The sequence below is a fragment of the Saccostrea echinata genome, unplaced genomic scaffold (assembly GCF_033153115.1).
Source record: "Saccostrea echinata isolate AGI-Se365-2 ecotype Australia unplaced genomic scaffold, CSIRO_AGI_Sech_v1 ptg000033l, whole genome shotgun sequence".
In the NCBI taxonomy this organism is placed as follows: Eukaryota; Metazoa; Mollusca; class Bivalvia; order Ostreida; family Ostreidae; genus Saccostrea; species Saccostrea echinata.
Window position 1 is genome coordinate 35484128 of NW_026889782.1, and position 20475 is coordinate 35504602.

A 20475-nucleotide genomic window follows, 5' to 3' on the forward strand; every position below is an offset into this window, starting at 1 on the left:
AATGGATGTAATGTTCATTTCACTATTTGAGTCGAATGCTTTTGAGATATCGTACAATACACATTTCATATCGAACCACCCTCGTACAGTTTACTCGCTTTGTGATCGGGTTCGATTCTCGTTCTCCACGCCGCGTCAAACCTAAGACGTAAAAATAGGTAGTGACTTTTCCTTCGCCAAGCGTCCGACACTAGAAATGAAAGACACGGGTCTTTCGGATGAGACCTTAAAACCGAGGTCCCGTGTCAAGGTAGGCGTAGACACGATGAAAAACAATCACAGCTCAATGGCATGAGTGCCGAGTATAGGTCTAAATTTGAAGCCCTTCACTAACATACGGTGACGTCTCTATATGAGTGAAAAATTCTCGAATGAGACTTAAACAACCTACAATCAATCAATCAATCAATTGCAGAGTTTATGATTTCAGAAAAGTCCGTTTTCACAGAGGATTGATTGATTGATTGTCATTGTTTTACACCGAATGAGCAATCTTTCAGTCAGATTCCGGCGATAAAAAAGACATAAGAGAAAACTAAAAAGCGTCAATCAATGAACATTTAAGGATCACTTATATTTATCTTTCTTTCTCCACTGAGTTATTTATTTATTTCACTTCAGAACCTTGCATTGCTATTAAGTTTCTTTTCTTAATCAATTTGTAAAATAAAAAAAAGGAGACCATTCAGTTAAAACAGAAAGGCGGTAATCAGGGATCATTTAGCAACAATTAAGCTACTGAATGCCTTGTACATTGCAGTGTCTTTCCATGAAGTAATCTTTCACTCTTCAGAAGTTATTCAGCCACATTCAGGTGACCATTCAGTGGACGAATTAGAATTGGCTTTCTGGATCCCTTTCGTGACCTTTCACTTGCTTTCAATGATAATAGATTAATAGATTGATCATTCAAGAATATTCACTGACTGTTCCGCAGTATACTTACTTTTTATAACCGTTTTGTAAAATTATTCAATTTCTTATGATGGTCCTTCAGATGAGACCGTATAAACCGAGGTCCTGTGTCGCAGGAGGTGCTGGCAAGAAAAAGATCCTTCACTGCTCAATGGCCCTAAGTGCCGAGTATAGGACAAAATTTGCAGCTCTCCATCGTCAAGTGGTGGCGTCTCCATATGAGTAAAAAAAATTCTCGAAAGGGACGTTAAACAATAAACAAGCAAACAAACAATTTCTTATGACCCTTTTTGTGATACTTAGTATACATTTATAGCTTGTTATATAATTCAGCCTGTTTCTGATATGTTTGACTGTTATTTTTAACTTAAAAATGAATTTTCCATATCAAAAAAATAATTACAGAAATATTAAAAGACTGCAATTCAATACGTAACATGAAAACAAAAATTCAGAATTTTTGCGTCTTTGCAAGAAAAAAGGATCTTAAAGAGAAAAATATATAGAGTTTTTATATGTAATAAAACGCAAAAGAAACGCAACAAGCAACAATCTACATTTTTTTTTAATTTTATTTTTTATCTGATGATTTTCAAAAATGAATACAGTAAGGTAAAACTCAATTAATTAACATCAGAGATTTGATAAAAAAAAAAAAAAAAAAAAAAAAAAAAAGAAGTTAAATTATTATCTTTTAACTTCAGAAAGTAACACATGAATGTTAAAACACCCTCGACCCCGGCTATTCAATTACAGTAAGCAAGACTGCCATGTACAAAGTTGCAGCTTGATTTCTACGATGCAGTAGGTTCATCAGTCTCGAGATCTGAGCGAAAGAAATATTCTTTGTCATTTTTAGAAGCCTATTTTTTTCAGATGATGAGGTCGAATTTTCTCTAGCCAAGCGCAGTGTAGTAACCCATAGACTTCCGGTCCAAGGACTGTCATTCATGCTAATGATACGTAAGAGCCTGTTGAGGCGTGATGTGTTGCATATTTGCATCTGCAACTCTCCATCACCTTTATTTTGATATTTTCCAACTAGAGCAATGTAATTGTGTACTTAAGTCTTTTTAGGAAGCCTTGGCATCGATTACGGAAAAGAAAGGAGAATTTATTTTTAGTAACATTGCATTTAGTAACATAGCGGAATGAAATGCAAACTTGTTCTATAACTCATCAAGATCAAGTCACACACCAAAAATCAGCTCAATATCTGCAAGCGTTTAGAAAAAAAATTGCGGAAAACCCTGAAAAATTGAAAAGGTCGTAATTCCGCCAAAAAATCATTGAAGCGGAACGAAGTGCAAACTTGATCTGTAACTCATCAAGATAAACTCACATACCAAAAAATCAGCTCAATATCTGCAAGCGTTTAGAAAAAAAAAGTGCGGAAAACAAAGTAGGACAGACTGACAGACAGACAGAGGGACAGACGGACAGACAGACAGACAGACGGACGGACGGACGGACAGACTCAGAGGAAACCTATATTCCCATCCGGTTTCACCGGTAGGGGACTAATAAAGCAAAATAATGAACAAGCAAACAATATTTCAGTATAGTGTCTGATGCTGAATTGAAAGCAGCTGCAGGAATTTTCCTCACCTGTAGAATATTTTGATACATTCTGTATTGACTTTAGAGTTGACTTTATCCACAGTCACTCTTTCAGTGTTTACTACATACTACATGTTTATTATAGATTGGAAAGAAATTTAACAAAAACATAAGATTCTATGGATTTTGAAGTCAATATCAAACTTCACTATAATTATAATAATATAATTTATTGATTTGTTTACTGCAGATGCACCGCCTTGAAACTTTAAACGTATAGCAGTTTGGTCTTTATGCTCGTATATACAATAACAAACCATATTTACCTGATCCAATGGGAACAAGACTGTTGTACATGTAAAAAAAAATCACATGAACAATTTCTGTTTACTGTCCTGTATGCTACATTCCCAAATCCACTGTGCAAAGGATAAGCACATTTAATCTTTTTCTACCAGTGCAACCCCAGCGAATTTCGGTGTTCTTTACAAATTACAATAAGCTGTTTGTTGTGATCACTGAATTCAAATAGACCACCTCTATTAAGAATAAGATCTACTTCACCCACGCCCCCTTTAGTCTTTAAATACCGGAGATAGACATCCACTGACGGATTTAGAGGTGGGCAGGGAGCCCGCCCCACCCTTTTTGTGTCCAAAATCTACATAAGATTAATAAATCCTTTTTGTGTGTGTGTGTGGCCGTGGGCCCCAACCCCTACCCCAAAATGGTCGCCACCCTCCTTTTCAAGATTCCTAGATCCACCACTGGCATCTGTAGTTTTTAAACAATCTAAAATGCATACAACATCGCCAGAACAATGTCCAAAATCACAAAAAATTACATTTAATCTCTGGTGGATAATGGCAAGACGTGTCGTCTGCCATCTTTTTTTTATTGAATTGAAGGACCGGGCTAAAAAATACCACGTGTATTGAAATATTTGTAAGGTATGTTAAATCGTTTGTTTTATCAGCTAAAATTTAGTTTCATTTATTCACCATATAAAAATATCATTTATTCATCGCATATAAAAGAAAAATAAAATAAATGCTGAGGGGAAATTGCAAGGAGGAAACTCTTGCATCATTTTCCACAACAAAACAACAGATTCAGAGTTAAAAAAAAATTAAAGGATTTTACTGGCTAAAATGTTGATATGTTAATATTTTCTTAACATTCTTGACTGAAGAAGACACACTTATAAAAATTATATTTTTATGGGTTTTGTTGGATCCAAATTATTTTGATTTTCTCAATGCTCCTCAATGCTCAATGCCCTGGGTGCCACGTTTAGGTCTAAATTTACTGCCCTCCATCGGCAAGTGGTGGCACTAAAAATTGAAAAATTCTCGAAAGGGACTTCAAACAACAAAAAAATCAAACAATATAAGTATATTTCATGTCCATCACTCGATGTACTACAACATACCAATTACTTATCTCTTTCCATGGTACTGTGATATTCTTTTATTTATTTTTATTGCTTAACGCGAACATAACGTGCAGTAATCATGCCTAAAAGTCTATTAATGAAAAAAAAACTTGTGTGAAAAAGAGGTGAGATAGATGCCAATGAGTTATATATATATAACTGAACATTAAATAAATAATACTTTTCGTTATCTTCACATTTTATTCTAGGGAGATCACTACGTAACCTTATTTTTAGAGGACGTCACAAAATAAAATGGCCACGGAAAAAATTTTTCACTCGCAGATCAGCCTAAGCAGAGGTTCTGGAAAACGATTAGGACGTCAGGTTAAAACTATGCAATGAATTTCGGCGAATGAATTCTAATAATCTTTTTCATATATTCTCAAATGCAGTCTTTTCTCATAAATAATGTGTACATAAATCGATGTGTAACATATCTTGCCGTAAAAACTCTATATTTTTGTATTATTAAAGCCACCTTCCTCTCGCTGCCCTGACTAAGATGACGTCACGGACGAGTTAGACAGTCACGCAATTGATTTTGTGCTTGAGGTGTAGATCAAGCTTTTGAAGCTCGTAAATATGAAAATTAAAATAAAATAAGTGTGATCTGAATAAAATGTAGACATATTGTTGAATGTATTAATCAATATTTTATAGTCTAAGATAGAAATGTATATACCTAACATAAAGCCGCAGTAAGGTTCACTTGTAAGTAACCTACTAGATTGATAGGTACAGCCATCGAAAATCTCAACAGTTCAAAGATACCCGCTTAACTGTAATTTAAGAGTTTTGAAACACATGTAGCTATTATCCCTGCTATTTGAACAAGTGCTGATAGCTGGTTGTGCATACTCTGTTGCTTATTCCCCTAATTTAACATTATTTAAATGCGTATTATATCAATGTAGGAGGTTTATCGAAAAACGGTTACATTTTACATAATTTTCCAGCATGATGACGTTGTTCTTGCCTCAGAAAACACAATAAATGTCCTCTCTCTGTATATCGTTGATTTTTTACGATCTTTGTAGCCGTACATATTCTCTTCTAATTCTAAACATAGCACTTGACAATTAGCTGAGACCAGTTCGACACATATGCAAATGGTATAATCCCCATTTATCAAAACTCATGCTGTTTTGAACAACGGTCACTAGGAACAACCTTTCGCTAATTCATAACTTTTTCAAGCATTATTATATATTTTTTAAAACATTATTTGATATATATTTCGGGATCAGGAATTTCGATACAAGTTCTGGGAATACTATACATTTTGTTTTATTTGTTTTATTTCATAAATGAATGTTGATAAGAGAAGCGACAGACTGGAAATGATGAACGATTCTGAGAGAAAGAAAAAAAGATTTTAATACATGTTTATCATAATGTTGATTTTATCTGACTTTAAATTAGTATTTTAAAAAATTGGGGTGGAATATTTTAATAACAATTTAGGGCATTTATAAACTTTAAAAGTTTGTAAGGTTTCTTCGTTTTAAGTTTTTGATGATAATTATTTTCAATCATTTTTTTTTTTTTTTCACTTTTTGTATTGAACGTAACATGAAGATATGTAAATAAAATGTACACTTAGAATGATTCGGTGTTCGTTTCTAAATACTGCTACGACGAGTGCTTTGTTGGGCAGTTAAAAGAAGGGGGGGGGGGGTGTAAAATGAAATATGAAGGTAGCGGTCAGTTATCATGCTCAAAACACCATTCAAAAACTAAAATTAAGAGCAAAGCCGAAATGTACCTTTGAAAACAGAGATGAGATCTGGTGCCATGGAAGAGTAAGCATCTCTTGTCTACCGGTTAAACCCGCTATACGCTACTTGTCAAATCATAACGTCTACACGCTTTTTTCTACAAAAATAGACTTGGATATCAAATTAATAGGTAATAGGTAATTAGTTCGTTATTCAGGTAATATCACCATTGCTTAGGACTTAGACCAAGAAGTGTATTTCCAAAATTGATTGTTTGTTTGTTTGTTTATTGTCCCTGCAAGAGAATTTTATATTCACAATGAGACCCAACTACTCGCCGGTTAAGGGCTTCAAATTTAGACCTAGACTCGACTCGGACCTTTGAGAGGTGAGAAATCTTTTTAGTGAAAGCACTGCGACACAGATCCTCGATTTATAAGGTTTTTTTCCGAAGGACCGACCTCCAAATCCCGCTGTGGGATTCGAACCTGCGACGTTAGGATTATCTTTTTTACTCTGCGACTCTAGAGCAAACGTTCTACAACTACGTCACGCAGGCCACTACCTTAAATTGAACCTGAATGCCTAATACGGTTATTGAATGTGGAACGAAATTTACTTTTATGGACAATGATATAAACATCAGATATTTTCCCTTATGTATCTCTCGATGTCAAATTGTGGTTACCCTTGGAAGCCCCATCCCTGTCCAATGTTTTAAATTTAAAACAAAATGAGCGTATAGTATATAAGTTTACTTCTAAGATTGCCCATTATGAACAATTGATTATATTTGAAGTTTGTAGTAATTTATCCGTTGCTGCTGGTCAACAGGCCTTATCACTGTATATATGTTATGCAAATTAAAAAGAAAGAAGTTGCTCAAGAAGTTCATTTTACATAAGTCGTTCATACTGCCATTTGAGACTAAGTATTTAGAGAGGACAGTATACAAAAGTTGTTTTTCTTTACACACAATGCAGATACATATGCATTCCTTCAAAATCTTTTTTCTACTTGTAGCTCCGTAGCTAGAAGGTGGCAGAGCAGTAACAAAAATAATTAAAATATCGTTCGTAATGATAGGGATTCATGAAGTGAAAAATTTAAGATATCTTTGTCAGATAAAGATAAAATTTTGTCTATTGCTGTAAGAGAAGGAGAATAAATGTCATGATACGATATGAAAGGATGAAAATTAGGAAAATTAATTCTGCTACACCTGTATGTATGACACTTGGAGGGGGCCGTCCAGAAATGTACAGAAACTATAAGTGTTATTGGTCATTTATTTTGAGACTCAGTGAAATAACATCAGATGAAGACGTTGGTTTCCTGAATTTCACAGGAATCTGATACAGGCTTTAAGTTATTCTGTTAGATATAGCATCCATTTTCATGACTTGAAACTGTAATACATGTACCGTGCATACAAGGGTTGATCCAAAAGAGGATATTCTTTCTAAAAATTTATCGTGGTATGAGTAAAGCAATCAATAGACATATTTATAAAATAGAGCCATTATGCAACAATACTGGAAAATTTCACCAAGTTCCAATACTTGATATCGCGATTGTTCATCTTTATGGAACTATTTCGCGGTGAAGGTAGGAAACGTCTGTTAGCTGGGGGCAATGTGCTGTTGCATACAACGCGAGATCGAGCATTGTGGATTTTTAAAGGGCAAATATGAAAGAAGTCCTGGTGAAATATCTTGCGGAACATTTTTTTTTTCTGAAACCACGCTTATAAATTTAAAGAGAACCCAGTCCTAAAGTGTTACATTTTTATTGTTACTTTTTTCAGTAAGCCGACTCTTCTAATTAAATTCTACGATTTCTTTCTGATTATAGATACTTTTAGAAGCTGATAAAAAAAACTCTTAACATTTCAAATAAGACAACCTATTATTTAAAGTTCAACCCTTTGCAATACATTGTTTTTTTCGGCACACTAATTGTTCGAATCATTCTATTTTTACTATATAGCATAAGTAATTCATACTCCGGAAATCTCGGGAGATATAGAGTTTCCTCGACTTCGCTGCAAAAGAGCGACATTCAGTTAAAGAAACTGTGAGGTAATCGCGACACAAAGTATTACATTTAAGGTCAGAGAAGCCTTCTTAACATGGACAGTTGTAAAATACGGGGGGGGGGGGGTCGACATAATGTCAAAAGGTATTAATGACATCATTTTCGTTTCATATGCTACTTAACGATTTTTTTTCCTCACATTGAGTATTAAGTATAAATAAAGAATCTAATTTCTTTTCATTTATCATATTAAAACATTTTCATTTCTTTCTAACCCTAATTTAAAAAATTCTTTCGTAGATTTTTGGTAAATAATATGATAAAAAATACAAATTAATATTTGTTGTAATTATATACAAACACGGCGCCTTTTTCGAAATTGAAACACGTCAAGTGCAGGATACATTATTTTTGAATTGCGTATGTATAAACTGCATTTGTACGAAAAACACAAAACAGCAAATTCCCTGATAAGGTTTAAAATTATGATCTGTGATGTTTGCAAATTTATTAAGTTGACATTATTTATGTGTTAAGTTAAAAAGACAAAATTGATCATACCCGTTATAAATCATATTGTTTGTTGTTTCATTTTTCAGCATAAGGGTTAGCACTAATTGCACTTCAGTTCTTGTTAAAAACAAATGACTCCGTTAAATATAAATTTAAACAAAATTGATATAACCTTCAAATATATGCCAATATTTTCATTTCATTTTCCTATTCATTTTACTGAACATGGAAAAATATTTGAAATATAAGCAAGCAAGATATACATAGGATAATTAAGTTCACAACAGAAAATCACAACACTAAATGTTGATCTAGGATTAATAGCATATATTTGCTGGCTTCATATTCTTTATCCGTATTTTACAGGAAGTGTTTATAAATTCAAGTTTGAAATAAATACGTAGCATGTGATTGTTAAAATTGCTTTGTTTACAATATCTTCAGAAAACAGTAAAGTGTTTCAATTGCCATGGTACTTATGTTTTGTTCTCTTTTCTCTTTTTTTTGTTTTAAAACAATATAAATGAAATAAGTGGAGATAACGAACAGTATTCCAACCCAAGAAATTCTCAAAGCATATACATGCGCAATAACTTTCATAAAAATAAGGACTTTGAAAACTATAGAATATGGCGAAATAAAGTAACATCAGTAATTGAAAATGCAAAAATTAATTTTTATAAATCAGCTGTAGAGCGAAACAAAAATCCACGCCAGATGTGGGATGCATTTAATAATTTAGCTTAGACCCCATAAAATTATATTCCGACTTCACTGGAACAAAATAATAATGTTATAGAGGATACACAAGAAATTGTAGAGATGTTTAATTCTCATTTTTCAAATGTCTCTGCTAAACTCCTTGAAGGAGTAAATAAAGAGGAGTGTGACTTTAACTGCCTCTTGAATTTTGTACAGTCTAAATTGGGTACAGAAATGTTTGGCTTTCCGCTTATAAGTCCCTATGAAGTGCTTTCCTTACTTAATAAGCTAGATGTTAGTAAATCATCAGGTGTAGATACCATTGGTCCACGTCTATTAAAACTTGCTGCACAAATAATACATAAACCCTTAACCCATATAATAAATGCTAATATTTCTACTGGTATTTTCCCTGGAGTTTTAAACTTGCCTAAGTTACACCAGTCTTTAAAAAGGGAAACAAACTATATCCAAATAACTACAGACCCATTTCTATTTTACCGACATTATAAAAAACTATCAAAAAACCTGTGGCAAAATATATGCGATTTCTATTTTCAGACTTTTAATAGAATCTCAATCAAGTTTCAGAGAACTGCACTCATGTCAAACAGCCTTAACAAAAATTACAGATAAATGGTTATATGAAATAGACCATGGCAAACTTGTTGGCACTGTCTTTCTCGACTTCAGTAAGGCATTTGACCAAGTAAATCATGAAAATCATGTAAAAATTTAAATGCAATTGCTTTACAGTGGTTCCAATCCTACTTAAGTGGCAGACTTCAAAGTGTCCATCTGTCTCACAAACAATCAGCTTATCAGCAAGTCACAGCGGGAGTTCCACAGGGATCTATACTAGGACCTCTTCTGTTTTTACTTTACATTAATGATCTTCCACTTTATACTAAAAGTTCAAACATAGATTTGTTTGCTGATGATGCCACTCTATATGTCCCCGGCAAAGATTCCCAATCTATTCTAAATTCATTATCAATGGACATTGCTTGTATAGAAAAAATGGTGCTCTCAGAATCAAATGATACTTAATGCTTCAAAAACTAAATGCATGTTAATAGGTGCACATCAGAAGAGATAAAAATTCTCAGAGCATGATTTTTCTTTATACATATCAAATCAGAAACTACACAACGTAACACATGAACAAATTCTTGGAGTATATTTAGATAATTCTTTACACTACAATATACATATCGACCATGTGTGTAAATCTCTGTCAAGTAAAATTTTTACACTCAGTAGTATTAAAAAGTATCTTCCTATTCAAACACGCAAGCTGTTTTATAATGCATATATTATGCCTACTATTGGTTACTGCCTTACAATTTGGGGCAATACAACCCGTTCAAATCTAAACAGAGTTCATAATCTTCAAAAACGTGCTGCAAGGTATGTTTTAGATGCTCCTCCTGATGCACCCTCACAACCTCTTTTTGGTGAACTTAATTGGCTTACTGTCTATGAACAACTTACTGTAAATAAATATGTATTGTTATATAAAACCCTCTTTCATTCTTGTCCTACTTATTTAAACGGCATGTTTCAATTTCAAAGTAATAATCAATGCAATCTTCGATCTGAATCCAATGTTGACTTGTGTGTGCGAATTCATAAATGTAAACTTTTTGAAAATTCCTTCCAGTACTCTGGTGCCGTGTTATGGAATAATCTACCTGTACATATAAAAATGTCACTAACTCTTAATGCTTTCGAGAAACTAGTAAAACATTATGTAAGACAATGTCAGAATAATTTGTGATTCATATTTATTTGTATTTGTATATATATTTATGTATATATTTATTATATGTTTGTATGTGTATAACTATGTTAACTTTGTAATGTTTATTGACAGAAGGCCCTGAGGAAGAGTAGTGTTTGCACTAATCAGGTTACTTTCTTTAAATAAAATATTATTATTATTATTAACATTATTATCATTCAAGCTCAGAAGTCCATTTAAATAATACAAATCAGGAGCAGAGCAAACTCGAACCTCTTAAACATCAGAAGTGTTATCAGGTGCCATGGGTGAGTGAGCATCACACCCACCGTGTGCTCCTTGTCATGATCGGAAAATAACGGGAAAAATCCGTTGACAATTCAGTGTGAATAATAACCCAACAATTATAATGAAAAACGTCAGTCAGCATTTGACTTAATGATAGATTGTATTTGCTGACAAGGTCATTACACTGACCATAGAATTTACAAAATTGTAACTTTAAACGAAGCTCTTGATATTCTTTTTTCATCAAATTATTTGTCAATAACTTACCTCGTTTAAGAAACTGTTCATAAGTAGAGCATGCTCTTGCGTATCGAATCAACTAAGAGATATAACCGAGGCATGTTGCATGCTCGGCAAACAACCCGGGCATACCCATTTGGACAAACATTTCCCCATTATGAACCTCACCTAACGCCTTTTTGCGGAGCAGAGGATGTCGTTTCAAATTTTTCCCGTGTGATCTGGATTTCTTTGGTGTCAAACGTAAGTCTGCTGAAAATGCTTTTCAGTATACAAAAGCTTTGCGTTGCTGCTACTTGGACGCCGCCAATACTATTAAGGGCACAGATGACGCGCTCTCTGCTCTGCGTCTCGGGGAAAAAGAAATCTATTGAACAATGGGAGTCCAAAAAAAAAGAGGTCACGGAGGATATTCTTGAAAACAAGTGTGTTCAAGTCCCAGTCTTCTGAGAAAAGCTGAGGACCGCTAAGCAGTCTAAACCTTTGTAGAGGCCACCTGTAACAACGAGTGGGGATCGGTACTGGATCATGTGTGAACAAGTCATGCGTGCCCCCCCCCCTTTCTAGCCAATGTGCTCAGGTGAGTGATGTGGTCCTTGGGCCTCTTGTTTCCTTTAAAGGGGCCTGGACACAGTTTCTAATTTAAATTTCTATGGTTATTTAAAAAAATAAAGCCAGATAAATGAATTAAACTTACACGAATAATGAAATATATTGGGATAACGAACAGTACTCAAGCTCAAAAGTCCATTAAACATTACAAAATATGTGCAGAGCAAACACAGACCTCCAAAACATCAGAGGTGGGATCAGGTGCAATATTTTTAGAAAACAATGACATTCTTCTTTACATCGCGTTAAACATCTGTTTTTGTAAACAGGGCACGAGCTCTGTTATTGTTTATGTTTACGTTTCACCAAGTGTGTTCAATCTGTTGTACCTTTATACACATCACTGAGCACAGACTGGCAACACTGGTGATATTGAATTGGTTGTGCTTTCTCATATTTCTACTCTGAATTTTCTGGATTATAGTTTTAATATTTATCATAAGTAGACAAAAAAATTACTTCTTTTCCTAAGTATAAAGGATAAAGTTTATTTTTTGAAAGTACATATGTGTCAATTAAACACGTCCTGAAATTTGCAGTTTTAATAATTTCCAGATAAAAGAAGTTTCTGATCATGTTTTTATTTTACATTTATATTTCCGTGTGAAATGCTCTAGTAACAATTATAAATCCCTGACATTATACAAAAAAAAAAAAAAAAAAAAAGAAAAAAAAAAAAGAAAATAATAACTCAAATTAGTGTCCAAGTCCCATTTTAAGTTGTTGTGAAATAAGTATGTTTATTATTAAAACCGCCTTACAATGATATTTCTGATATTTACAGCACTGGCAATATTTTGTGTGTTTACAGTATCGATGTCGGAATAGATTGGGACTTGTCCTGCCACTGGTGTTGGAAGTTTTTCTTCTATTACCCTCTTGTGTAGACGGCAACAACACTCCATAATACGAACGCATTTTGTTGGGGTGTATGCTAAAGCCCCACCTGTTTTGTGAAGTCATCTGGAATGGAATTACAGCCATGTTGTTATGTATGGATTAAATAGAAGCAGTAAGTAATTATAATGATTGAAATTAATTCTTCCCCTCTTTTCTAATACTAGTGCATTGTATTTCTTTGTTTTCATGTTTTCCTTTTATATTACATTTTTTATTGTGTTTTGCGTGTATGATTATTGTCATATCTGTATTTTGTATACAGTGGTTCTGTAATACTCAAAACTGAAATAAATCATTTATTTTTTATTACTTGCCGGAATCTAAAAAGACCTCTCAACGCAATTCCTTGTTTTGATGTGGTTCTCGTTGAACTTCTGCTGTCGGGTCTGAGGAGAAAGAATCGGTGTCATTAGCCATGGACGGAGAGGGTAACCACTGTCGCCCAAGAAGCCTGCCCCCACCTGGCAGTTCTCCATCATTTCTGGAATGTTGCTGCTTGCAAGTATGTATGCGTCATGGGTTGCTCCTCCATACTTGCAAACTATTTTTTTATGAATCTAAAATACATGGTTAAATATGCATTATCATTATGCAATAAGGAAATCAGTAGTAGACTCACACATTCTCTTTCATCTTTAATTGAAATATCCAACAGTATTGCAATACCATTTTTAGCTCACCAGAGACAAAGGCTCATTTGAGAATTCTGATCACAATTTGTCCGTTGTCTGTCGTCGTCGGCGTTGGTTTTTTGTGTTATTAACTTTTTACAATATCATCTTTTTCTTCAGAACCACTGGACCAATTTCAACCGAACTTGGCATAGAGTATCCTTGGGTAAATGGAATTCAAATTAGTTCAAACGAAACGCAGCTATGTTAAGGCTTCCCGAAGCTTTAAAATGAGCTCTAAACATAATATGTCATTGCGAGGTCGGTTTTGGTTTTAATCTATAAGTATTGAACTTTATTACTTCCAATTTATATAAAGGGTTTCCTCGGCTATATATTAACATATATTTGTTATGATATCACATGACTTTGTTGATCACGTGACGGTCATTTATACATTTTTGAAGTGTTTCATATAAATCGCTTCGGCGCAACTGATTAACACAATAATTATCAACATTTTGTTATATAAATAAACTCATCGTATCTTTGTGTATCCGAAATGTGCTTGGGAAAAGTCATAGTATTACTTGGGTAGAAAATATTTCCTGAGAAATTCAACTTACCTACAAATTTGAGGGTATTTTCCACACAATATCGTAATCTGTATTAAAACAAAGCCAACACACATTTTTCCCAAGCAAGACTCATTTAGAGAACAACCTCTTGTTAAAGATTTCCACAAAAATTCTCAGATTAATCCTCATTAATCACCTGCGCCAGACTCTTTTATACACACAGAATAAATTCTACCTCAAACCACGGGTATAAAACAGAGTACATTTCAAGAGTATATTTTTCATAAGCATTTTGAACATGTCGAATTTCTATCAAGGGTAGGTAAGTGGTGTATTTTTAAAATATTCGGACATACAAGACTTAAAAAAACATTTAACGACCCGTGAATTTTGCAGTAGTTATCTAGCATTTTACATGCAGTTTGAAATAGGTTAAAGTTCATGACACTCTCCCCGTCATAACACCTCAAGTTTGCAGTGACTTGACGTCATTTTCCATTATGACGTCATATTCTGGTAGTTCAGAGATGTGAAGGCACAGAGTGCACTGTGATATTCTACGGGAAGCCTTAACCTACCTGCGAGAGCCACGCCTTCTTCTAAGGGGAGATAATTAAAAATTAGTAAAAAAGAAATGGCATCTATTAAAAATCTTCTCAAGAACCACTTGGTCAGCAAAGAAGAAACTTATGTTGAATCATCCTCAGGAAGTGTAGATTCAAGATTGTTCAAATTGTAACCCTTGGGGGTAGGATGGGGCCACAATGGGGAATCAAAGTTTTAACTATGAATATATAGGAAAACTCTTTAAAAATCTTCTCAAGAACAAAACCACGATTAGTTCTATTGATACGGAATCATCCTCAGGTAGTGTAGATTTAAATTTGTTCAAATCATGACCCCTGGGGGTAGGGTGGGGCCACAATGGGAGATCTAAGCTTTACATATGAATACATAAGAGAAGAAATCTGCTGATGAAGAAGAGCAGGGCCATATTGACTTTGGGGAGCGTTGTGGCCCATGGACCTCTTGTTTTCTACGTGTGATATTAAAAGAATACTGGCACTGTGGTTATGAACATAGTCCTTTGATTTATATGAAAGGCTATTTTAAAGAACGCCACATATAGCAGGTATTAGCAGACCTTTTTTGTATTCATATGAAGCAGAATTTGTCCAAAATCTTGTACGTGAAAAGAAGAAAACACTTGCTGTGGGCTATAACTCGACATTTAGATATATCGACGACGTATTGTCAATTAACAATTGTTATTTCCATTCTTATGTCGATACGATATATCCTGGTGAGCTTGAGATAAAAGAAACCACAGAGTCTGACACATCTGTTTTTTATTTTGATATTTTACTTGAAAAAAAAGACGTTAAATGGTAAACTAACAACCATGCTTTATGATAAACGTGATGACTTTGACTTTTCAATCGACAACTTCCCTTCCTTATGCAGAAATATACCTTCATCACCTGCATACGGGGAATATATCTCTAAGTTGATTCGATACAAAGAGCATGCTCTACGTATGTACAATTTCGAAAACAATTTTCAAACTCTACATTTATGTATAATTCTTACTTCATACTTTTGTTTTATTCCTGACATTATCATATCGTTTTCTTGCATTTTCAACTCAAATATTAATCAGGACTAATTGCTCACAAGATGGTCTGTAGAGAAATGCAGTGTAGATGCTTACACCGAATGTACTCATTCTCTATGCAGTTTGCCAACAAAACACCATGATTAAAGGGAATTTGATTGCTTGATTGATTGATTGATTGTTGTTCATACTCCATACTTTTTTTTTAATTCTGTGTACTATATCTTTCCGAGATTTAAAAAAAAAAAATGTAAGTTGTACCTAGACAACCCTGAGCATAAATTATTCATTCAGTTTAGAATCTGTACATTATTTTATATTTAAGAAAAAGATGTGGTCTTCAGGTCGAGATTCAGATACACGTATATAGTTGACATATTATCAATTACCAATAATTTCTTTCATTCATATGTCCATTCGATATATCCCAGTGAATTCGAAATTAAAGACACCACAGAGTGTGACACCTCTGTGTCATATTTGGCTGTTTTATTGACTATAGCATCAGGTATTCCGTTGTTTACCTTCCTTATTTCTGTACGTTACATAAAGATTGATGTATGTTATTTTTGTCTCCCAAAGTAATTGATACTCAAGGGAATGCTCAGTGCATTAGATTTAGATCATTTTTTTAAATCAAGGCAAACTACTGACAGATAAAGTTATTTCAAAGAAATTCCTGATAGCAAAAACTTCAGATTTTAATTGTTTGCTCAATTTACTAGTACTGCACGGCTTAAACTCAGTCTCAATTTCGGGAAAACTGTATCATATAACATTTACAAATATATACATTTGTGGTATTTCTCTATTATAATAACATACAGAGAGCAAATATCTTCATACCTGTATGATGTTTTTCGAAAGCCATAGGTCATTACGTGACCTAATCACACAGCGCAGTAATATCTGCATAAAAAGACTTACTCTACGTAACAATATACCATGTTTTCCATGCATAAAAATGTACAAGATACGCAAGTTAAATAATAATATTTACATTTCCAATGTCTTTGTCTGAGATAAAATTACAAATTGTAAAAATACTTTATTTCTACATAAATCTACTGGTTCCTTGATAGGCGCGGTTAAAAACAATCACGTGCGGGGCGGGACAAATAGAGACAGAAGCGGGACTATTCGCACGGGAATTTGCAGAATCAGGAACAAGTAAATATAAGGAATAACTGTCAGATTTTTTGGATTCATGACGATGATCAATCGATTGGCTTGCGTGATAATTTTATGCATGAACGCCTTCGGCGTTTATGCAAATTATCACGCAAGCCACACGATTGGTCACATCATGAATCCAAAAAATTAGACAGTTATTCCTTAAATCATTTTATTTACAATGTTAACGAGTATTTGATACAGTTCTTGATCGATTTTACATAGAGAATAGAAAACTACGTGTTATAAGTTTCATGTCTGAGCTGCATAGTCTCAACGTTTACCCTTATTTTTCTTATAGACCTCTGGATGCTATATTTTTTTTTCATTAAAATTTACTAACAATAAATTTGAAAATCTGTTGGAAAATATCAATGGAAAGCAATCACGCCACAAACAGCTGACAAACACTGCACTTCGGAAGTTCGGTACGCACCTCCATCATCAAGATCGTTGTCTTAACAATGTAAGCTGTCGCCAGTGTCTCCGTGTCAACATCATAATAAATATGCCTTACTGAAATCGTAGATTTTATGTTTCTGATCAAATTTTATACTTGATTTCAAGTTAACTGGTCCGGATAAGTGTTTCCATCCATCCCTTTCCAACCGAAATTCCTCCAACTTTTTATTATCAAAGATCAGATGTGTTTCTTGTGTGCTTTTTTTTTTAATTTAACATGGAATATGGGTTCTCATGAATACAAAAATTCCCAGACACCAATATGCTAACTATAATTGATCACAAGTAACCTTTCACAGAATATTCTCTTCAAAACAGAGTCCTATGCCAGATGAATTTGAAGCGTAACCGCTTTCCAAGCCGATTTACACATTGCGTAATTTGTCAAAATCTACGACGAACAGTTAGTGCAATATTTATATTCTTTTATATAAGATTGTCCGTCTCAAATGTATACATAAGTAATGAATAAGTTTAGAAACTTCACTGGGAAATGAAGTGGGCCGGTACTTAATCAAATCTTTTCAGAAGGCCTCCCGCCTTCACAGGATTTGATTGCGTGACCGACGAACTTCATTTCCCAGAGAAGTTTTTAAACTTGTTATTTATTTTTTTTAAATTTGATACTCCGTAATTTTAAACCTCGTTTCTTTCTTGTGCAATTGTTAACAAATAATTTTGTAATGTGAACTACAATACAGTTTTACAGTTTTTAGTAGAAGTTTTTGAATGAATTCTACTTCATATGAACACAAAAGCAGGTCTGCCAATAAGAGGGTACAATACCTTCTCATGGGAATTCAAAGAGATTATTGGTAAACTTGGTCTTGAAGGATTACATAAATATTGTCAATAAAAAAATATAGACAGTTTATAAAAGAAACTTCGGAGTATTTGTGTGCACGATCAAAATCTTTTATAACCAAAAATAAAACTTTGCCGACGACCAATGACAACAAATGTATAATTAACCTCAAGAATAACAAGCGGTAGTTTAACCAAATGAGAGATATTTTATATATTGTTAAGGACTAATACACTGTACTTCAACGATCACAGTTTTACAAAATCTCTGAAATTCTATGCTATGTGTAAAAAAGAACAAAAGAACACTGCAGTGCACAATTAGGAGCGCTTGTGCATGAATTTATTTTATCTCTTTCACAAAACTACTTAGAAAACACCATAATTGAAGTTAAAGAGAATTTTTCAAACTCCACGTTCACATTTAGTTCTTTTGTTTTTGTTTTTTCCTTTTTTTGAAATTTTTATTATTCCTGTCATCACAATATCGTAATCTCGCCTTTTTGAATTCAATAATAATGAGGACTAATTGCTTACAATATCATATGTATGGAAATGGATGCTTACATCAGATGTACTCATTCTCTCTGCAGTTTGCTTACAAAACACCATGATTAAATGGAATTTATTCATACGCCATGCTTAGCGATTCTGACTGACATATGTTTCCGATGTCTTTTTAAAAGCATTTTTTAAGTTGTACCTGAACTTCCCCGAAGAAAAATAAGTAATGCAATGCAGAAATCGTGTATCATTTTTCTATCTGAGATTAAAAAAAAATGAAAAAATAAAAATAAAAACCTGTGGTCCTGAAGTCCACATTCAGATATATTGAGGACATTTTATAAATAAATATTAGCTATTTCATCTCAGCTGTAGACTAGATATATCCCAGTAAACTCGAAATTACATTACAGAGTCTATCAAAAATGTATTATGTAAAAGTTATTGAGATATTCTGTAATCTTAGAGTATGTTTCTCTCTTAAAAATGAGAGGTGAAAATAATGAAGCGAAGTCATGCTCAAACGTCAAGAAAAAGCTAGGTCTAATTGTAACGGAGACCGTTACAGATGTTCCCAAAACGATCCCCCTACTCTCTTTGGGGCCCCATTCACTATAAGCTTCATTTAAGTAAGCAAAATCTCTGATTACAGTCTTTTACAACTTACATTCCAAAGTGTTTTGGGGAAATAACAATGCACATATGACACATGGACATGATTTCGAAAATTACCATGGTCACAATACGTCCTCGTGACAATCCATGGTTTGACTCACTTCTAAGGAAAACAATAAGAATTAGAAACCGACTTCGCAAGAAAACTCCAAAGATTCTGATTGGTCCGCATAAAAAAAGGTCCGAAAATCGATATATAATATAAAAAAAAAATATGCGGTAACAAACTACTATGACAATTTAGAAACATTTTTAAAGGATTCAAGCAAAAATAATAATAAATTATATTGGAAGTTTATGAAAGATACATTTTACGTGAAACTGCCCAAAGAAATCTCATCAATCCAAGTATATAATGATAACGGTGTAAGACATTTTGCTCATTCTGATATTGATAAGATTGAAGCAATAAATTTGTATTTTTCTTTTATTTCAACAATTGACGATTCAGATGACACATTTCCAAACATGTACTAATTGTGTGACACACTCTGTAATATTTTCATTGATGAACAAGAAAAAATAGAAGTTATATCAATTCTTTCCGTGAACAAAGCCATAGACCCTGACTGTATGAGTCATAAAATGTTAACAATCTACTCTTTATACAGTTGCTAAACCACTTACATTGCTGTTTAACGGGTCTTTATCAGAAAAAAAATCATCTTTTTGGAAAATCGCTCATGTTCTTCCTTCGTTTAAAAAAGACCTCACCTCTCCAGTTTCTAATTACAGGCCTGCACCGTTACTAATTTGTGTTACCAAAATTATGGAAAGAATAATGTTTTAAACATTTTTGCTATTATTTACATTATATTAATTTGTTTTATCAATATCAGGCGAGATTTTTCCCGATCCTTCTACTGTGTTTCAGCTATTAGAAACATATCATAGTATTGTTCTTTTTCTTTTTAAAGTACATACTTACGGTATATTAGGTCATCTTCTTCAATGGTTTTCTATTCTTTTGTATGATAGGTCACAAAAAGTGATGTATAAGGATCTGTTATCATCAAAACTAGATATTTTTGCAGGTGTTCCTCAGTGTTCTGTATTAGGTCAACTTTTATCTCTGATAAAATAGGCATTATTTCTCGTAAACGATGTTGCTGTAAATATGATATTAATGTGTAGATTGTTTGCTGATGATAATTCGCTTCAAAAAATGTTCAAATAACATACTTGATATGCAAATAATTCTTTATATTGATAGATATCACTAGGTACGTCATAATTCTTAATAGAGAAAGATGTCAGTAGGTACGTTATAATTCTTAATATAGGTAGACGTCACTAGGTACGTCATAATTCTTTGTATCATATGACTGAATAATTCCCATCTCTCTGATTGGCTGAGATCCAACAATGTTAGAAAAATACTACGTT

General features: G+C 33.4%; 1 protein-coding gene across 1 annotated transcript in view; it reads left to right on the top strand.

Moving 5' to 3' along the window:
- Positions 1–20475, top strand: part of LOC133198486 (fibrinogen-like protein A) — a 183093-nt gene that overhangs the window by 81811 nt on the left and 80807 nt on the right. The window lies entirely within an intron of this gene.